Source organism: Eupeodes corollae, chromosome 1, assembly GCF_945859685.1.
Source record: "Eupeodes corollae chromosome 1, idEupCoro1.1, whole genome shotgun sequence".
NCBI classification, from domain to species: Eukaryota; Metazoa; Arthropoda; class Insecta; order Diptera; family Syrphidae; genus Eupeodes; species Eupeodes corollae.
The window spans coordinates 176,495,618-176,516,941 of NC_079147.1; the positions used below are offsets into that span (position 1 = coordinate 176,495,618).

Below are 21,324 nucleotides of genomic sequence, written 5' to 3' on the forward strand. Positions count from 1 at the left end.
TTACCAAGAGTTGCGCGCTGATATAGGCGCCAGATATATGTTGGAATAATTTTAATGTTGTCACATGCAAAACTTTTCTCACTGTTTTCTCGTTTCTGTTGTTGTAGTTATTTTTGCTATAATTCCACGCCATATTCGTTCGTTCATTAAATGCCGCCGCGACATAAGTGACAGATGACATGAAACTGCGGTCCATTTTAACAACCATCATCCCAGAGCCAGATCCATAGCCAAAGCCAGACCACCGACCGGCATCGCCATCATCATCACCGTTTGAAATGTTTCGATCCCCTCTTATGCTATACATATTCTTGCGTGAGCCATCTTATCACTGTCGAGTATTTAAAGTGAGAAATGTGAAATAATTACATACTCGCCGGCATGGCATCCCCTATACATACCTCACCTCCAAACTTCGCGCATCTTTTTTCTCTAAGAACCAAATGATATTAGACACGCAAATGGCAATAGACGACCGCATCAATGACGATGATGGATGCTGTGCTGAAAGTCGAGAATCCAAAGGAAAGCCGAGTCGAGGTAATACTTAATGAGTTTAACGTACGTATATACATTTCGCCATTATTTTGTATGAATCCCGCGTGCCGCCTCAACGATATCTATCCATCAAAATTGGTTAACAAAAAAAAAAATAAGAAATGAAATAGATCCACTTTTTTCCCTTGTAAAGAAATTCCAATCTATAAGTCGAATAAGAAAACGATTAATCGCAATATACCATGTTAGGTTGTAAACTTATGCAAACATACAGTGGGGTGAATATTCAGCTGAATAACATCAAATTCAAGACAATGTTCGATCCCAAAATCGCATCTTCTTTTGAACCATTTGAAACACTTTTTAGAAATGTACTATTTAGTTAAGTTTAAGTTTAAGTTTAGGGTTAAGTTTAAGTTTAAGTTTAAGTTTAAGTTTAAGTTTAAGTTTAAGTTTAAGTTTAAGTTTAAGTTTAAGTTTAAGTTTAAGTTTAAGTTTGAGTTTAAGTTTAAGTTTAAGTTTAAGTTTAAGTTTAAGTTTAAGTTTAAGTTTGAGTTTAAGTTTAAGTTTAAGTTTAAGTTTAAGTTTAAGTTTAAGTTTAAGTTTAAGTTTAAGTTTTAGTTTAAGTTTAAGTTTAAGTTTAAGTTTAAGTTTAAGTTTAAGTTTAAGTTTAAGTTTAAGTTTAAGTTTAAGTTTAAGTTTAAGTTTAAGTTTAAGTTTAAGTTTTAGTTAAATTATATTTAATTTATTCCTTGAATTTATGTATAATGTCCCAATGTATCAACAGCGTTGTTGTTATAAGAAGTAGTGCAAGGCCAAATCAGCCCCAAACCATGTGACGACGCTATACTCTCGATATAGCCGCAGTTACATCGTATCATTTAGTTTTCATTCGGCTGAACTTAAGTTGACTTCTGTTCAATCAATTTCTAACATCCGAACCGTCAAAATGTGTGCGGGGGGAGAGGATGAATGAAGATACTTGAAGTTTCTATGAAAGTTCCCCATTCTAGCAGTTGTCAAGTCAATATTGTGGGACATATTTTTTTTTAAAAGTATCTTTTCCCAAACAATCTTCGAACAATCATCCATAACCATACAGGAAATTAGATTGAGAGGCTCTAAAAAAGATGAATGGATGTGCCTTTTGTGTGTTGATGGCATGGATGGCGGTTTGGTTTCGTATTGTTCCCCTTTTTTGCCCCGTGAAGTATCTGTCATAAAGTCTTAACTGACAGTTACAACCCATCAGCAGCCGCTACATTCTAAAGGTACAACTAAAACTGATGGTTTTGTTTATTTGTTGATTAATTATTATTTGTTGGTGGCTTCTGTTGAACATCTAGATACAAGATACAGATATTGTATATTATTTTCTATTGTGGAAATGTGATTTGTTATTTAATGTGATTTTATAGTCAGTCGGTCTCTCCGTGTCGTCGGCCTTTTGTAGATTTACGCGGGCTTTAGCTGATTAAGTATTTTTTTGTGAGTCGTGAAGCACGCCCCCACACGTTTATGGAATCAGGTTTCGAAGAAATCAACAAGAGCTGCAACAATATCAAAAAAACGCTGAAAAACAAATACAAATTAAATGAAATTCGTTTTTGTCTGGTTTCGATTTTTTCGTTTTCGTTTTTGACTTTGTAGTATCAGATCTCATTTAAAAAAAAAGTAAGAGAGGAAGTTGAATTATTTTTTGGGCAAAATTATCTGGAATATACATATATTAACCATTTAATGACCTCAACTGGAATTCGGTGTCAGCAATTTGTTAATTTTTGTTTTGTTGTTTTATTTAATAAATCATTGACCTTTAATTGCGAGGGTGTTTCGATTAATGAACTTAATTTATATTTTTTCTTAATGAAACCGTCAGTTATATCGTTTTAATCGGCAAATTATTCTTAAATTTAATATTTAAATTATTCTCACTTCACTAAATAAGCAAAAAGTGTTGTTTTTTTTTACTGAAAAATATTAATATTAATTTGTAATAATTTTATTGGAATGTTTAAAGAAATGTGTGGGAATTTTGTATTTTAAAAGATTTTATTTCAATCTTTACAGGTGTGACTATGACTTATGATTCAATAAATAATGTTCTTATGTAATGTATAAGAGTTTCTTATTGAAATACATAGTTTGAAAACATTTTAAAAATATATTCGCTTATGATATGATTTTATATATCACCAACTCATGTTGTTTTGCAATGGATTTGTTTTTAATAGGATAACTAGGTATATAGAGTTCTCAGGGTATGAAGCAGCTGATTAAATATCACTTCCAAAAAACGTCTGAAACAAATCTAAACTCAACAGATTTTCCCAATTTTAAGCAATAGTTAATAACTGACGTCTTTTAAGAAAATAAATTGACAAAAATATTTGATGGATCGAATATTATACAAGTGAGAAAAAGTAATGAAGAAAACTTGTATACTGTTTAAGATTATTTAAAAAAGTAATTTTCTTATAGGGCTTCTTCGACTTATTCGGAGCCCAAGCCTATAAGGAGCGGTTTTATCCGGCTCCCCATCCTTGGAGTTATACTTATGATCTGGCCCTCCAGGTTGGGGGTTGTGCGTCGGGGTGACTTCCTGGCCACGTAAAAGCTTTCATAGTTGCGAAGCACCAACAAGCCTCGGATACGGACGGATGTACTGTTGACAATCAACGCAAACGAATAAAGGACAACGAACTTCGGAGATGCACGTGAAATGTGAGGTCCATTAACAGACCATGTGCGGTCGAAGAATTAGCGGAGGCCCCAGGCGGCTATAAAGGAGATATCACCGCCTTCGGATGGGCCGGGCAAAAAGAGGATGAAAAACTGCGATATTTACGATGGTGACTGCTACCACGAAAACCAACAGCGCTTATTTGGATGCGGCTTCGTCATTGGAGCCAGACAACTTGGATCTACAGTCAACCAGATTGACCATATTAGCATTATGGGTGTACGAACTTTCCGAGGAGCTAACATCGACTCGGACCACTACCTCGTTGTAGCCAAGGTAGCACTTCGGATTTCTAGACCCAAGGCAAAACAGGGAGGTGCTGGGAGAAGGTACAACGTCGAACGGCTACAATCGCCAGAGATCGCCAAATCCTTTTCCGATCGAGTTACAAGTAACCTCTCTCGAAGTTCTCTGCCGCCAACACAATGTATCGAAAACCAGTGGCAACATTGCCAAGATGCAATCAGAGAAGCCGCCTCTGATGTGCTGGGTTTCAAACAGTCACCAACAAGGAACCACTGGTTTCATGAGGAATGTCGGTAGGCAAATGCAGCCAAACAACAGGCACGAAAAGCGGCGCTACATAAAAGAACGAGAGCTGCTCATGAGCTCTATGAGCAGAAGAGGCGAGAGGAACGCCGACTTCTCAGAAGGAAAAAGAGAGAGCATGAGAAGCGTGCGGTCGAAGATGTTGAGAGGTATAAAAGCAGGAATGAGGTTCGAAAGTTTTATGAACAGTTGAAACGAAATTCACAGGTACATAAACCTAGAACCGAAGGCTGCAAAGACGAAAGTGGAAACATCATAGTGGAACCGCAGTCAATGCTCTAGATATGGCAGGACCACTTCTGCAGACTGTATAACGGCGACGACGAACTGAATTCCGCTGTCAGGCAGGATGATCCATTCAACATAGAGGACGAAAGCCAACAATCCCGTCCTCCCAACTTAGACGAAGTAAAGATTGCCATTTCTAAGTTGAAGTCTAATTAAGCCGCTGGAGCGGATGGCTTGAATGCCGAGCTCTTTAAAGCAGCTGGAGATAAGTTGGTTAGCAGCATGCACCAACTTCATCTGCCCGATGAAGGTAGCGCTACAGTCTTCACATACGACTAGGGCCTCAACTAACAAACTTCTCCATCTCGCTCGGTCTCTAACTAGATGTCTCAAGTTGTGCACTCCAAGTTCGGTTGGGACACTTTTCACTTGGGCGCGTCACCTTATCCGCGATATCCTTACTTCTTTGTGCGGTATGACCCAGTCATATGATCTCAGCTTTCTGTAAACAGGATCAAGTTTATGCAAACCAGTGGAAAACTTTATTTTCGAAAAATCATTTTTTAAAAGCTTCTTTTTTAATTTTTCTTATAAAAGGGATAAAAGCATTAAATAAATTTCAAAATTCTACTGCGGTGTTTCTAGCTTTACGGACATGAAAAAAACTATACATCTCAAATTTTAGTATAAAATTTTTTGTTTCTCAAAATGTTATTTTGCATGATTTTGGAATTGTAGATTGTGTGTTATTAAGCTTCCGAAATATTTAAGATAAAGAACTATCGATCAAAATTAATACATATTCCAAACCATTGAATGAATGAAACATTCCTACCTTATCTGAATAAGATTGTATGTATAAATAAACAAAATAGACTTTCTGTCGATTAATCGTTAATTGCATATCTAAATGTCAGAAATTCACATATCAATCAGCTGCTGCACAATCAATTGCATCAAGACCAGCACCAGCACTACCCTGCATTTTTCCCATTTAACGTTTCACCCGCCTACCTCTTAATATGTACTTACAACAATGTTATACTCAATCAATAATTCATTACCAGCTGTTAATACAACCAGCGATAAGGAATGTCTATAATTCACTATCAAGGTCAATTCATTTGTAGTTATTTTTTGTTGCACAGTCTTTTCAATGCAACTAAATTAGAATTGTAAATATGTTACATCTGTCGTTATCAATCAAGAGAGCCGAGCTGATAATAAAAAGACTTCATCAACTGATTAAATAAAGAAATCAAAATATTATGTAACGCACATTGTGCACACAAGCGGCGACCGCGACCCACTTTAATAAAAACATTAAAAAGGTCAGTTTTCATGATTTATTATTAAATGTACAATTATCTTATCTTCAATCAACAAGTATCTACATTTTGTATATCAACATAAATTTTAAGTTAAAATGAATAAAATGGAAATACAAAAAAAATCTTGTCAGAAGTGGGATTCGAACCCACGCCCTCAGAGAGGACCAGAACGCTCAGTAACCCATGTTGTATGGGTAAGATTGCTCTTGAGTCTGGCGCCTTAGACCGCTCGGCCATCCTGACTTGTTGAATACCGTTAGTCAAAGTGTGCATATAAAACTATAGTAGTTTCAGATAATTTTGTTTTGAAGGGAGCGAGTCAAAATGCTGTATTTTAAGATACTGAGGTTAAAATTCTGTATCATACTGTATATTCATATTACTGTATGGTTAATATACTGTATCTCAAAATGCTGTGTTGTCAAAATACTGTATCTTATAATACTGTATCTCAAAATTCTTTTTCTTAAAATGCTGCATGAACAAAATATTATCTAAAAATACTGGATTTTTGCAAAATACCGCTCTTAAGCTTTCATTATAGAGAATAACAAAAGCAGAACTCGATTTCTGCATGCACTTTTTATCATTTATTGAAACTCCAAGCATGTACTGTTAAAGGGAAGTATATTAGAACATTATGCCAATGAAAAAATATTATGATGTATTTTTTATTAGAGTAATCTGTTTTTCAAATTCTGTATTTAAACATACTGTAAGAAAGTGCTTTTTTACATTATCAAAACTATTTTTATTTGTTAGGCTATTTACACTGGTTCATCCTCTCCCGAAAAAAGGAAAGGTCAACTCCAATCCGTCAAATCTTCGGTCGATAAGTCTTCTAGGGCTCTGACTAAATGGGCTGCGGACAGAAAAATAATTCCGAATAAACAGTTCGGGTTCAAGGCGGGTCATGACACAATTCATGCCGCGTCTCAACTCGTTTCTGATATCCAATGGAATAAATCAAAACAACAATGCACATGTGCTGTTCTGGTTGATTTGGAAAAGGCCTTTGACACCGTATGGTTAGAGGGTCCTTACCTAAAACTGAGCAATCTTGGCATAAGCAAGCCATTGTTGTATATACTTTATGATATGCTTAACGGTAGAAAGTTTGTTGTCAAAAGTGGCAATGTAAATTCTACCACAACATTCTCAATTAAAAATGGTCTTCAACAGGGAGCGGTGAATTCGCCGATTCTCTTCAGCATTTACACCAGCGATCTGATAGGTAGTCTTACAAAGGCAATTGCGTACGCCGACGATCTAATTGCGTACAGAACGGCCCGAAAGGTTGAGGTTATTAGAATTCTCTTGCAGCGTGATTTCGCCAAGATTCAGCGATATCGCGACGACTGGAAACTGAAAATCAATGTCTTGAAGTCAGAGATAATTCTCTTTCAGACTTCATTCGTTAGGGCCACGAGAGATACGCGCAAGAATTGGCGCAAGATGGTCATCGTTGATCTTCACGGACATTAAAAGTGTAGTGAAGTACCTCGGTATCTGGTTAGATTTATATTTCGACAGACATAAATGCTGCTTCAGGGCCAGAAGAGCCTTCGCTCTGAAGAAACAGTCGTTTTTTAGCAGTCGGCTTGACCCCAGAGTGAAAGTAATTTGCTACATGGCCCTCATACGGCCAATAATCATTTATGGTTGTCCTATGTGGTTCAACGTTTCTCCTTCCCAGATGGAGAAGTTTCGTGTCTTCGAGCGGCAGTGTTTACGACGCTGTACCGACTTATAGCGAACAGCCGAATCTTCTTATTTGCATTATTATTCCAACGAGGTCCTATACAACGGGGCTTGAATAAACAGAATTGACAATTTCGTGATAAAACTCGTTCGAGGTCACATTGCAAGAGCTATGTATTCAACCAACAGTTTAATTTTCAGGGCGTTCTATCCGAACGACGAGTATTTTGAAAGTGCACGCTTGAGCGGCTTCATTCCCCCAGAGGCATTCCTCTTTTTAGATAGATGCGGTCTGATACAGGATAGATTGGCAGTTCCGTTAATGTACTACGTCAGACGACGAACCGTGGATAGGCGACTCCTGTACAATCGGGACGTTATGGCACAAGGTGGAGCAGAGCTCCTTCGGTTCAGTAGGGATGTGCCCAAATTTGACCAAACTGATAGGGTGAAGCAGGAGAACCAGTTTTGGTGGCTTCAATCGGCACTTGATAATGGGTAGGTCGGGATGGGGTTCAAGCCTTGGCCGGCTTACATACTTATTTCATAGTTTTAGGTTTTAGTTTTAAGTAGAATAGACATGGTGGCACAAAAAGAAATAGAAACAAAAAATACAAAAAAAAAACATGGAATACAAAAAAAAAAGAAAAAGACAACAAAATCTGAAAAACAATGTAAGATATTTAGATCTGCTGCTGTGGTTGTTTTTCTAATAAATACAAAAATAAATAAAATATAAATTGAAGTAAAATAGATCTTAGCGCCGAAAGCCAGTAGTAGTTAGTGTTATAGTTTAACTTAGAGTTTCCGTATGGGACCATTAAGTTAGTTGTTAGTTATGGATAATTAGGCTTGTTTTATGAATTTTTGTCTAGCTTTAAGATAGGTTTAAGAATGAACTAATAAAAATGAATTACAAAAAAAAACAGTATTTTCTACACACAGTATTTTCATATACAGTATTTGTTTTTAAAAGGTGATTGTTTTAAAGCTATAAAAAAGCTTTTTGCTGTGTGGAATGAGGCACTGTCGTGTTGAAACCATATGTCATGCAAGTCAAGTTCTTGCATATTAAGCAAACAAAAGTTGGATGTCATCTCACGATAGCGCTTAACCTTCACAGTTACGTAACGATTTGCATCAGCTTTGAAAAAAAAAGTCCAATGATGCCAATCATTGCCAATCCAATGCCTTTTTCTGGATGCATTGGTAGCTCCTTGCAATCCTTCTGGCTGATATTCACTTAAAATCGACAATTCTGCTTATTAACGTACTCATTGAACCAAAAATGAGCTTCGACGCTGAACACAATTTTTCAGTAAAAAATGGATCTTCGGCCAACTTTCCAAAAGCCCATTCACCAAAAATTTTACTTTGCAGTAGGTCGTTCGGCTTCATTTCTTGCACCAGCTGTATTTTAAAAGGCATCACACCTAAAACCTTCCCCAAAATGTTCCAATTGCTGCGAACGGCGACGAATCGGTAATTGATATAATAATAAATATCTAACAATGTAAATTTGGTGCGAAATCTAGTCACAATAACCCGAGTGGCTGCTTCATTTGGTCGATTAAACTGACCATAAAATGGAAGAAGCGCGCAATGAACTTTCTTAGCGGAGAAGGCATTTTGATAATAAAATTCAATAATTCGCAAGTGTTGTTCGTTTGTAAATTGATTCATGGTTAAATGAAAGACCAAACTAAAGATTTTTGAAAGTAAAACAAAACACGAAACGTGCGTCAGCTGTTTAAACTAGTGTTTCCAAAAAGATAACAGCTTAAAGATCACACTTTAGAACCGATTCTTTTATCAGAACACAAAATTACTTTTAAACCTTTTTTGCCCTTTTTTTTGATTAAGCATAAACGAAAATACAACATCATAGAACGATTAAAAGTCGTTGGTTTTGTTAAAGTTGCATTCGTTGCTTCATTTGATTCTCCAATTTTACTTCTCAGTTGGTTATAACGATGTGATTGTTGTTTGAAATGCTGCATATTACAAGCCGCATACAACACAGCAATATTATCAAGATTTTCTTGAAATTCTTCTATTATAAATTGAATGACTTGCAATTCATCAATATAGTTTTGCGTAATTTATCATACACTTCCAAAAGAGTGACTAACATTTTTCAAAAATATTATAACATAATTGAAGAAAACTATCCACACGTAGAAATCATTTATCAAACGTCAGATTGACTTCAATTGATTAATATCATAACCGTTTACCGAATCAACGGGTCGTTCAAAATTTTCTAACAATTTTTGGGCTCCATAGCTTCATAACTAACAAAAAGAATTATTTAATGTTGTATATCTTGGACTTTTGCACTAGACAAAACATTCGGAGTGAATTCTATTTCTCGTTGACATTGTTGCAAACGAGGAAGTTTTTCCAGAATCCTAAGTTTTGTATTAATATCAGCTTCTTCTTCTGCTAACGATTTCAGCCAGAAGTATTTTTTTTAAAATGTGATTGTTAGTTTGAAATTATTCCTGAATAGTTGAACGATCTTTTTCTTTATTTCCGGAATAAATAGATAAGGTGGCGCAACAATCCGTCCCTGTGTGCGAGTAATGTTTCAATGACGCTGTTAATGAGAAATCAACGTTTTGCGTTCTAAGCCACTTTTACAATTCAGATTTACTCATTTTCAAGTTTTATCGGAATTCATTACGTAATTTTGTTAGAATATTCAGTATCATCTCAAATCTGAAGTTGTTAAGATGTCCTTTCCAGAAGTCAAAACCAACAACTGTTATTATTTTTAATGAATAAGTATTGAAATTGGAAATTACGTTTGACTTTTACTTCTGAAAAGGTCATCTTAACAATATCAATGAAAATTCGAACAAAAAACACTTTTTCCAGCATTGAACTAGAATATAGAAATTATTTAAATAAAAGGCACCTTTCTCAAAATCATTAATGTTATGAATTGTTTCGAGGAATCCATTGATGTCATTAGAGTTTAATTACTTTCTGCATTGAAATGTTATCAAAATCTTTTGATTAGTGTTAACGAAAATGTATGAAAATGGTAAAATCGTCAAATGCTACGCGTTTTTCTACATTGATTAAAATAAACAATAATTATTACATTATTTTCCTAATGAAACACTTATGATACTTGACATTTTTGGATAATATGTACTTGACATAAAATCATCTAATTTTCAGTTTTTGATCAAAAACAAATAAGAGCAATAAATTCTGAAATAAAAACAGTGGTAATCAAACTTGAAGTATTGAAAAATTACACTTTAACCCTTTTTTTTTTGCACACATTTTGACTTTTAAACTATTTTTTTCAAAAACTATGCATAGCTTTGACTTGATTTAAAAACAAACTAATAGACAAAAATGTTGGCTTTAAAATAGGTATAAAACTTAATTGTAAGTATCACCGTTATTTTTTAATTATTTTTTTCCATTTAATGTACATATTTTTTATATTGCCCCTACCACCTAAACGAGGGGAGATAGACCCCCCTCACATAGTAAAAAATGCTTGTTTTAAGCCCCTCTACCAAAAACCGTTATTATATCTTGTCGCCAAAGTTATCGTACTCGTGCCTACACGAATTGATCTTATGTGATTTCGTTCTCAAATGGTAGTACGATTGATATTGCATTTGTATCTCGATGGCTGTGTTCGTTAAGTAATTCTGCATTTTGGATCATGTATTTTACATTGGGGGAAAAATCAATCTGTTACTGTTGATATTAGGTATTTGGTTTTTTTAATGAAAATGGACTAACTAGGCTTATTTTGCGAGAGAAAACAATAGAAAAGATAATTAAGTTTTTCTATGTTTCCACCAGAGGTTTATCTCAGTTTAGATTAAATAAATCTTTTTATTTATTATGTTTTATTAGGCTCTTTTGGTCTTTTTGTTTTTTATTTATTCGCATTCCAAAAAACAAAAAGACCAAAAGAGTCTAATAAAACATAATAAATAAGTATTAAAAAAGAATTGGTCAAACACATACAACAATAAAAAATATTTTTATTGTTTCCACCGCACAAGAAGTTTAAAAATGATTAAGTTTGAAAGCACTTTCTTAAATGCAAATGGTGTTTCGATGTTTCTTATGAAGTGCAAGTAAGATAGTTTGATTCGTATTAAAAAAATGAAAAACTGAATAGTACAGCACCATATAAGAATATGCTACCTACAATTTTTTTTAATTCGATTAAAACAAACACCAACATGCAAATAAACAGACCATAATGCATTATCTGTAAAACCAACCCCTCCACACAGGTTTTTCTTCACAAATGTTGACTCCACTACGATCCCCGACCGGAATCGAGGCGAATTAAGCTTTCAACTCGATTTAGGTATATAAAGAATTTAGGCGAGCTTCAAGCTCGCTTCAACAACACATGTTAATGTAGTAGTCTACGAACAAACCCCCTTCTTGAAGTTTTTATTTTATGTCAAATTGTTCGGTTAAAACTTTGAAATCGGCTATCACATTACACAGACGTATTTTCTTGATTTTGATAGTCAACTATCAAAAATCAGCTTCGGTATTTTTTGATAAATTATTCTGGCAAATATTCAATTGTATCAACTTTTAAATATAAAAACCGTACTACTGCGTATCGTTTTTTTTTGGCAATTTCTCACTGTACTATATATGGAATACCAAAAACACGGCTTATTTTCAGTTAAAATATTTATAGTATTTGTTGTTAGATTTCAGCTGTCTAAAATCAACAGAAATAGGCAATACGGCTTAAAAGTAATTTTTTGTTTTTATAACGAAACTATTTTAAAGTTTTTGAAACATTTTGGAAATACATATTTAGAAATATTGTCGAAAAGTGGTATTTTTAAAATTTGAGCATATAATTAAAACCGAAATCAACTCTAAAAATTAACTCCAAAACCTATTTTGTAAAACCCCAAAATCGTCACATATGACATTTCTCAAAACTTCCTGTAGAGCCAAATAAAGACTCATACCTAATGCGAAATTCCAGAAACAAAGTGAGGTAATTAAACGTTTTAAACTTTATTTGTACTTTGCAAAATCATAATACCAATTATTATTAACGGCTATATTTTGTTTTAGTCTTAGTCTCAGAAATCCCGTTTTTTATAGCTTAATTGCTTTGTTTGTGTTGTAAAATACGTAATTTCTTGAAAAAATTCCTCAGTGCAAAGAAATTAAAATACAAAAAACTTTTGTCAGAAGTGGGATTCGAACCCACGCCCTCAGAGAGGACCAGAACGCTCAGTAACCTGCAATGTTTGCAGGCAAGATTGCTCTTGAGTCTGGCGCCTTAGACCGCTCGGCCATCCTGACACTTGTTGAAATCGCTGTCGATAAGCGGTCCTATGATTGAGTTTTTAATTAAATTATTCACTTTGATTTCTATTGACTTGTTTCATTTTGATTACATCAAGGCACACCCCTACTAAATTTACATCTATACACATCTAAAAATGTATCTTTTAGCCAACAATAAATTCAAATCAAGAACTCAAACAAAATTTGGTGTTACTAAAAATAACTGCCGCCCAGTTATTGTGTGATGGGCCTGCATTAGTCATAGAAGTTCATAATATATTTATTACGAAATAATGTTGTTGTTTTTTTGTGTTTTGTTGTTATTAATAATTTGATTTCAGTGGGCGTGTGAGCATACTACGAATATTGTGAATTACTAGACCTTGAATTCTGAACTTTTTAATGCGTAGAAAGTAATTTTTGTGTTGTGTGTTTGTTTTGATATTCAAATGTTATAAATCATAGCTTTTTGGTTGTATGTAAATTAAAAGGGAGGGAGTTTATAACTTGTATGTGCTTTCCTGTTGCTTAGTGAAAATTTTACCTTACATTAATTCAGTTTATGTCGTGGCGTACACGTATGAGAAGAAGTTAAGACAAAAAAAGGTAGTTAATAATTACATTTTTATTACTATTCTATTCTATTTCTTTTTTGGTTTTATTTTGAATACTTCTTAAAGGGTGAGGTGGGTTTGATGGAGGAGGGGGGACAGGTAATTGAATTTAGCTAGATTGCTTCTTCTTTTTTTGGGTGCGGATGGGTGGTCTTTAGTTGAAAAGAAATTTCAGTTAATAGTGTCAAGTTTTTGAAATTAACAGATCGTAACTCTATGCTATTTAGGCTCCCTATTTTGAACTGAATTCTAAATATTTTGAAGGTTGGGTTTCCGGGGTCAATAAACAAAATAATTCAAATTAAGGTTATTAAATTATAAAAAAAGGTGAATGCATGATCGAGTTTTGATATTTACAGCAATCAACAAGGTTTTTAAAATTTTTAATCCGTGTCCGACTGATGAATTTGGTAAAGTTTAAATAAATTTTAATATCAACTACCGAACTACCTTGCCTACAAATGAAAGAAAATTCCTTAACCCCCTCCTCTCCCCAAATTTAAAGGAAGACCATTCGGTGATTCCGAAGAGAATACCAAAAATTCGAAAACAATACAAAACCATTTCTTATCAGTTTTGTCTGTGTTTGTATGTTTGAGGGCATTTAAAAAGTTCTTATGTTGATTTTTCTACAAAAAGATTGCAACGATGTTTTGTATATGATAAAATCTAAAAGTCTGATTACTGTTCCCAAAATGTTTAGACAAAAACCCAATTTTATTAGAATTTTTAAAAGTGCTTATATCTTATGAAAGAAAATACTTATTGGATTTTTATAAGAATATTATCTTACATTAACACATACTTTCTACACAAGGGAATTGAATACCCTTATAATGATTAAACACAGTACGAGCAATTAGGAAGGGAGGATAGTATTAGAAAACAGATACCTTTGCACATTGGTTTTGAATTTCTGCACATTGTAGGTTAGGTTGGAGTGGCTGTCCAGATGTCATTGACACACGTAGACCTCAAGGGTCCATTTTGATACCACTAATGAGGTTACTCATGGGAGAGTAATGAATTTAAACAAACCATTTTGTACTTTTAATAAAGTTAGAGAGACGTTTTGTGTCAATCGTTGCCAGTTCACTGGTGTTATCGAAGAAGGGATTACCGAGATAGTAATTCCTTCTAATGGAGAGTGCTGGACATGTACATAGAAGCTGTTGGACTGTTTCCTCTTCCTCCTCGTCCATGCAGCTTCTACAGAAGTCATTTGTGTAGACCCCTAGCCTCAGAGCATGTCTTCCTATGAGGCAGTGTCCCGTTATTACTCCAATTGTAGAGCTTATGCTTTGTCTGCTCAGTGATATCAAGCTTTTTAACCGTTTTAAGTCAATTCTTGGCCATATTTGCTTGGTTGCTAGTTTTAAGTCAATACTTGGCCATATTTGCTTGGTTGCTAGTTTTAAGTCAATACTTGGCCATATTTGCTTGGTTGCTAGGCAGGTGGTACTTTGCGACCATCTAGCATTTGTTACTTCTAAAGCATATTGCTTGAGAAGATATTTGCATGTAGCAAGTGGTGTTCCTATGTTATGTTTTTGTCTAACATAAGGCAGAAGTGTTCCGTTTTTGGCGAGCTCATCGGCTTTGCAATTTCCCGGAATGTCTCTGTGGCCCGGCACCCAAATGTGGTGAATGTTAAACTGTTCCGTCATCTCATTCAGAGATGATTGACAATCGTGGACTGTTTGAGAGTTTGTGGAGACAGACACGAGAGATTTAAGAGCGGCTTGGCTGTCTGAGAAGATTCGTATATCCTTACAAGATATAACGTTTTCTTTGAGCCAGCATAGTGCTTCTTTAATCGCCATTACTTCTGCCTGGAATACACTACATTGATTGGGAAGTCTATAGGATAGACTTAGATTCAGTTGTTCTGAAAAGATACTACTTCCAACTCCGTGATCGGTCTTTGAACCGTCAGTATAGAAGTGTACCGCATCGTCTTCCAGGGGTCTCTCTTCTTCCCAGGAGGATCTTGAAGGGATGGACACATGGAATCTTTTACCAAATACCATTTTTGGGGTGGTATAGTCTAAGCGATCTGGGATAGATCGGAAATTGTCTAGAATAGTAGTATGTCCAGTATTGTTATTGGTCCATTGAGAGGTGGCTCTAAGCCTTACACATGAGTTTACAGCCACCTTTTTAGAGAAGATGTCAAGTGGTGTTAGATTTAAAAGCACTTCCAGTGCTGCGATTGGTGTTGTGCGAAGTGCTCCTGTGATACACATACCTGCTGACCGCTGGATGAGCTTACTTAATTAATTATGTTTTGTGTGGGTTGACGTCCAATCCACATTGCTTAGCCAATTTGGTTAGCCTGTTTAGGGCATTTTGTAGGAGTTCCGAGAGAACTTGGGGGTGCTTCCCAGATACGGATATTGCAACGTCGTCAGCATAGGCAATCACCTTAAAACCCTCTGCTTCCAATGCTGTAAGTAGGTCGTTTACTACCATGTTCCATAAAAGAGGCGAAAGGACTCCACCTTGAGGAGTGCCTCAATTCACCGATCTGGTGGTACTAAAACTTCTCATGCTAGAAATTATTGTCCTGCTTTTGAGTATGAGACTTATAAGATCTATGAGTGATTTCTCTAATTTCAGCTTATCCATTGCTGTTGTGATCGCCTGGTAACTGACGTTGTTGAAAGTTCCTTCAATATCTAGGAACGCTACTACGTTATATTCTTTGTATTTGATGGAATGTTCAATAATACGTACCAGCGAGTGAAGCGCTGGTTCTACTGATTTTCCCTTAGAGTAAGCATGTTGAGCTGTGGAAATGAGACATGGTTTTAAGTTATGTCTGATGTAAATTTCAATCAATCTTTCCAAGGTTTTAAGAAGGAAGGATGATAGGCTGATTGGTCGTAGATCTTTAGGGTTAACATGTGAGGGTTTCCCTGCTTTAGGAATGAAAACTACTTTTGCCATTCTCCAGGCTTTGGGAATATATTTCAACCTTACACAGCTTGTCAGAATGATTTCCAATGGTGGAATGATAATGTCTGAGCATTTTTGTAGTTCGGCCGGAATGATTCCATCTGGTCCTGGAGATTTATATAGATCAAAGCTGTCTATGGCCCATTGCAGTTTTTCCCGCGTTATTAGATCAACTAAATCGCTTGTATAAGCTAAAGACTCTGATGTTAAGTCATTGATTATGTTAGAGCTACCTGGAAAGTGGGTGTCTAATAACAGATTAAGAGATTCTTCATCTGTGATAGTCCACGTGCCTACTTCTGTCTTTAAAGCAATGGGTATTGTTGGACTTTTTGAGAGAATTTTCCTGAGTCTTGAGGCTTCTGAAGTATTTTCTATTTTACCACAAAAGTTTCTCCAAGAAGACATCCTACTCTTCCTTAATTCTTTTATATATTGCTTTAGAGCTTGTTTGTATAAGTCCCAGTCAGAAGGAGATCTAGTGTACTTAGATCTGTTGAAGAGTTTGCGACAGCTCATTCTGAATGCTTCTAGTTCTTTACACCACCAATTAGGTTTCTTTTTACCCTTTAAAATGGGTTCAGGGCATGAAGATCTCATTGATTCATTTAAGGCTTCAGTGAAATGATCTAGTTCATCTTTACTGGAGGAGCTTTTAAGAAGGTTGTGATCAAGCAGTTGTGATAGTACCTCCCTATATTGCTCCCAGTTAGTATTACGGTGATTTCGAAAACCCGTAGATGTATTTGCCACATCTTTGAGCTCAAACTGAATGTATTTGTGGTCAGAGAAGGAATTCACTTTTGAGACATGCCAGTTTGAAATCAGATTGTGGATCGAGTCAGAGGTAAGTGTAATATCTAGTACCTCTTTCCTATTCTTGGTTACAAAAGTGGGTTCATTACCAATATTACTTATGAGTAGGTTAGTGCTTAGTAAATAATCAAATTAGTACCCACCTCTTTCATTTATATCAGAGATCAGATATAGGAGACCAACTTTTTTCGATTGCGCGTCCGCAATTGCCTTCCTCAAGGTGTTTCCTAGAATTGGACTGTCGTGGCCAAGGTAGGAGTAAGGATATGAGCCAGTAGGCGGCTTTATCCGTTGTTAGGACAGCGGTGGTGGTGTCTTTGTCGCTGTAATTGGGGAGTAAAAATATGTTTAAGTCATTTTTTACTAACATGCATGACCTTGGTTCACATTTCTCCGATGCATACAATATTTTATAGCCAGGAGTCCTGAGACCTCTGATGATGGAGTTTGAGACCCACGGCTCCTGTATTAAGACGATGTCTTCCTTGTTCATATGCAGTCGGAGTATCAGGTTGTTCGTGGCCATGATGGCGTGATGGAGACTAATCTGCACATTGTAATGAATAAGAAATATTGAGTCTAGTAAAGCAATTCACATTCGTGTAGTGCGACTAAAAAAAGGATCTCTGTACTTTTGAAGTCAATATACTTTTATTTACTCTCGAGATATTTACTAATCAAACATCAGTTTCTACCAATTTTTTGTAGTTTTTTTGTGTATTCATATTTTGTATACAAAAAATGACAGTTTTATTTTTTTTAAGATTTTACTGAATGTTAAATACAATTTTTTTTTGCATGCAAAGCTTCTGCATAGATATTTAAATCTAACATCAATTTTTATCAACTTTTTTTTTTTATTTTTGTCCCTTCGACTTTTCTAAAAAAAATTAAAAATTTACCAGCTTTTTTTTAAACATACAATTATTTTTTTTCTTCATTTTTTAGTTGCATTTTTTTCGATTTTGAACGAATTTTTTTATCACAATGCGTAAGATATAAAATGTATATGAAGACTCTAGTGTAAATTGTTCGAGATATATTTGAGGTCTACAATTTGTTCACTTTTTTAAAATTTTGTTCAAAAACCAAAAACTCAATTTTCTGAATTTTTAGAGTTATTATCTGTAAACAAAAAAGTTATTTGGAGTCGATAGATCTATCTGACTGTTCTTGAGGTAAAGGTGATAAAAAAGGTTCCTGAACTTTTTTACATAAAGCTATACCACTTTTATTTAGCTTCTAAGGAACTTAAAACGTCTAGAACTGTAAAAGTTTTCAATTTGATAAAAACAATAACTTAAAATTTATAATTATTTATATATATACGTCCGTAAGATTTAAGATCATTTTAAAAAAATTGAAAAAAAAATGTCTGTTGTTTTTTATGTACTAGACGTTTAATCTTCATGTGGTCGAATGTTTGGTATATATAAAATAGAAATGAATATTTACAGAATAAAGTTTTGAAATTTAAATTGTTGGTACACATGTTTGTTCGATAGCAGCGTAGGAAAAATAAACAACATTTTCTTTGTTGTTTTTTTTTTTTTGAAAACATTTTATTTGTTTATCTGATTGGCGCCAAAGTCAATTAAAAGTTATTTATCCATCAAATATTGACTTCAATTTGATGAAGTAATAAATATTTGCATCTATACAAAAAGTAAAAGTTATAATTAAAATTTTATAAAATTTAATATGTTATTTTAGGAAGAATACAATAAATGTGAACATCGAAATGCAAAAAATTTTCCAAATAGTTCATTTTGATCGGTGAAAAAAGGTAAAAATTGAAATATACGAATTTGTATGTTAAGATTATTTATAAAAGTATACATGTGTTCGTAAAAGTGTTGTCGAAGCCGCTTTTCTATTTTTATTATTTTTTGATCGATTGATAGTAGAAAAAGAGCTTGGGCTCAGAATTACATAAAATAAACACAAATTTTACAATTTCGATAAATAAAAATATGCTGACTTTTAACTCAAGATTTAACAAGCCACATTATGTTTGTATTAAATAATATTGGTACATATTAATACAAATACCAATCAAAATGGAATAACCCCAAAAATAAATACATTCACAGATCCTCAAAATTTTAAATTTGAATCTTAAGTACTTAGCCATGAAGAGTTTAATAATAAAATAAACCTAAGAACGTGAATAGTGTTATGTGCTCACCTTGGATTTTTGAGGACTTCTTTCAGTTTCCTTATAATAATATTTTGAACGGGTGTACCAATTCCCACCAATATTAGAATTATTCCAAAGTAAGAAACCTATTTTAACTGTGCTATCGTTGCAAGATTGACTTTTTCAGTTGCATTGAAAGCTATTAAAAAATGAATCGCAAAATTAAGTTTAAATTTCTGAAATTAATTAATTTACTAAAATCCATCCTATGTCTGAAATAATTATGTTAAATATGCTAAAATAAAAAATCAAAGTACGTATACGCCTGAGTGTACCATACTTACTTTTGTCTTTGTATGACGTAACTATAATCACCTTTAAAAAATGATTGGCATTGTTTTTTGTTTACATCTGGTTCCTAGATTGTTAAGTGTTCTTATAAAATAGCATTTTCCCTGTTATTCATACAAAAAGTTATAACTTATCTTAACTAATCTTAGAAAAATAGATTATTTTCTGATTGAAAAAACAATAGATCTATAGTTATTACTATTAGAACATTTTCGATCCACATAACTACGCATACCTCAAATGCAAGTCTGATGAAACGGCCTTGCATGATGTAGTGCGCAGCATTAAGAATACAATTCAAGGTAAAGAATTTACTCTTGCTACACTCCTAGTAGTTGAATGTGATTTCTAAAATGTTCTTACTGAATCGATTCACGGACCACTTAACCAATTTGGGGCTCTTATGAATCTTAGTGATGAATTAAATTCTCGTTAAGTTAAAAAGTAGTGTGATGAAGGCGGTACCTTATAATGATGATTTGGTTTAACTGGTCTCAGAAAAGTGCGTAACCATTATCAGCGAAATCACTGCGTAAGCTTTGAGGAAAGTTTGCAACTGGGGCATTAGCAGATTACTAAGTGTTAATCAAAGCAAAACTGAACTGATGCTCTTGAGTTAAATACGACCCAAATCTAATAACCTGCCTTCGCCCTACCCCTAATAAACAGTTAAATCCTCTCTTTATCTGCCAGCTCTTATCTAGGAGTCATTCTAGATCCCAAAAGTATATATATTATAGAACGGGTTAAGAAGGCTTGATTTGCAATGTACACCTGTAAAAAAAACTTTTGGTAATAGGAGAGCTTTAAATCGAAGATGATTTTAAGGAAGTATACATCCGTTTTACGACACATAGATCGATTAAGTGGCGGCCTGCGCTTAACAGGAAATACAACATCGAGAAACTAAAGAAGGTTCAATATCTGTACTACAACGGCCCTTCGATACTGGCCAAAAGACGCCTTAAATTTTATTCTGCCCTCCAACCATTAAATCAAATCAAAGGATCAAATTGTTGTATTCCCGACCATAAGAGAATGGCAACACTAACGAAATTATATTTTGATATTTTTACGACGTACGCTGGTTTCTGCACCCCTGCCTTAAACTTCAGTTAAAGTTATCGTTTGTCAGAAAGGATTAGGAGAATGGCATCGTTACGAAAGACTAAAGTATGGAGTTGGGTCGAGAATATTCTCTGAGTCCCTAAAAGTCTTTTCAGCATGAAAAATTCTCAAACAAAAACTCAAACAAAGTAGAAAAAAAATAGAAACAAGGCCATCTGCACTGACAGGCAGGCAGCTATAATGGCTATCAATTCGGCCACAACATCCTCTACACTTGTCAACCAATGTGGAGATGAACAATCCAGCCGCAACATTAACCTCCGAGTCACTCTTATTTAGGTTCCTAGTCATAGTGGCATTGATGAAAATGAATAGGCTGATAAGTTGGCTCTTAAAAGCTCGCTTCCTAAAATTGTGAATATTTCTCTTATACCTATGATGGACAACATTTTCTCAATTTTTCTGACAAAATCCATCTAACTGCCATATATTCCGGAAGATATGTCCTACCAATAACAAAAACCGTTCTATCAAACTTTTATGCAGAATCGGCATAGCCGGGGTCACTGCACTTAGGAGAGCATGCAGAAAAGTTGGTTTACCCTCACAATACTTAATACCGTAGGTGTTGAGACCAATATGACAGTGAAACAGCGGATTGACTCTCCCTTCACATAATATTTATTTTGACTCAGAATTCAAGCTAAAGCTCATTTTTGTTTTAAACGGCTGAAGTTGTACCTTCGTCTTCAAAGACTGCTCAGAACTTAGTGTAGTTTATTTCAAAAACAAGTTGTCATACTTTTCAAAGCTTCACCTGATTAAGAAAACTCCATCATAACATTGCCCAATAACCTTAAATAACACTGAGCCAAAAAACAACGTAAAATCAATGGAAACCACTTTGAATCAATGTAAAATCACAACATTTATAGCCTAAAGCAGAAAATGATTGAATCAAAGCAGATCCACTTTGATTTTCGATTGTTGTGAAATCGTAGTAAAATCAATTGA

The 21,324-nt window shown here is 34.4% G+C and overlaps 1 protein-coding gene and 2 non-coding genes across 3 annotated transcripts in view; 1 reads left to right on the forward strand and 2 right to left on the reverse strand.

Moving 5' to 3' along the window:
* LOC129940317 (centaurin-gamma-1A) overlaps positions 1-21,324 on the forward strand; it is a 455,674-nt gene that overhangs the window by 173,314 nt on the left and 261,036 nt on the right. The window lies entirely within an intron of this gene.
* Trnal-caa (transfer RNA leucine (anticodon CAA)) lies at positions 5,475-5,592 on the reverse strand. The gene is made up of 2 exons: positions 5,555-5,592; positions 5,475-5,519 (listed from the first exon to the last, which is right to left on the reverse strand). It is a non-coding gene; the product is annotated as a tRNA-Leu (tRNA).
* Positions 12,259-12,378, reverse strand: Trnal-caa (transfer RNA leucine (anticodon CAA)). Its single transcript has 2 exons — positions 12,341-12,378; positions 12,259-12,303 (listed from the first exon to the last, which is right to left on the reverse strand). It is a non-coding gene; the product is annotated as a tRNA-Leu (tRNA).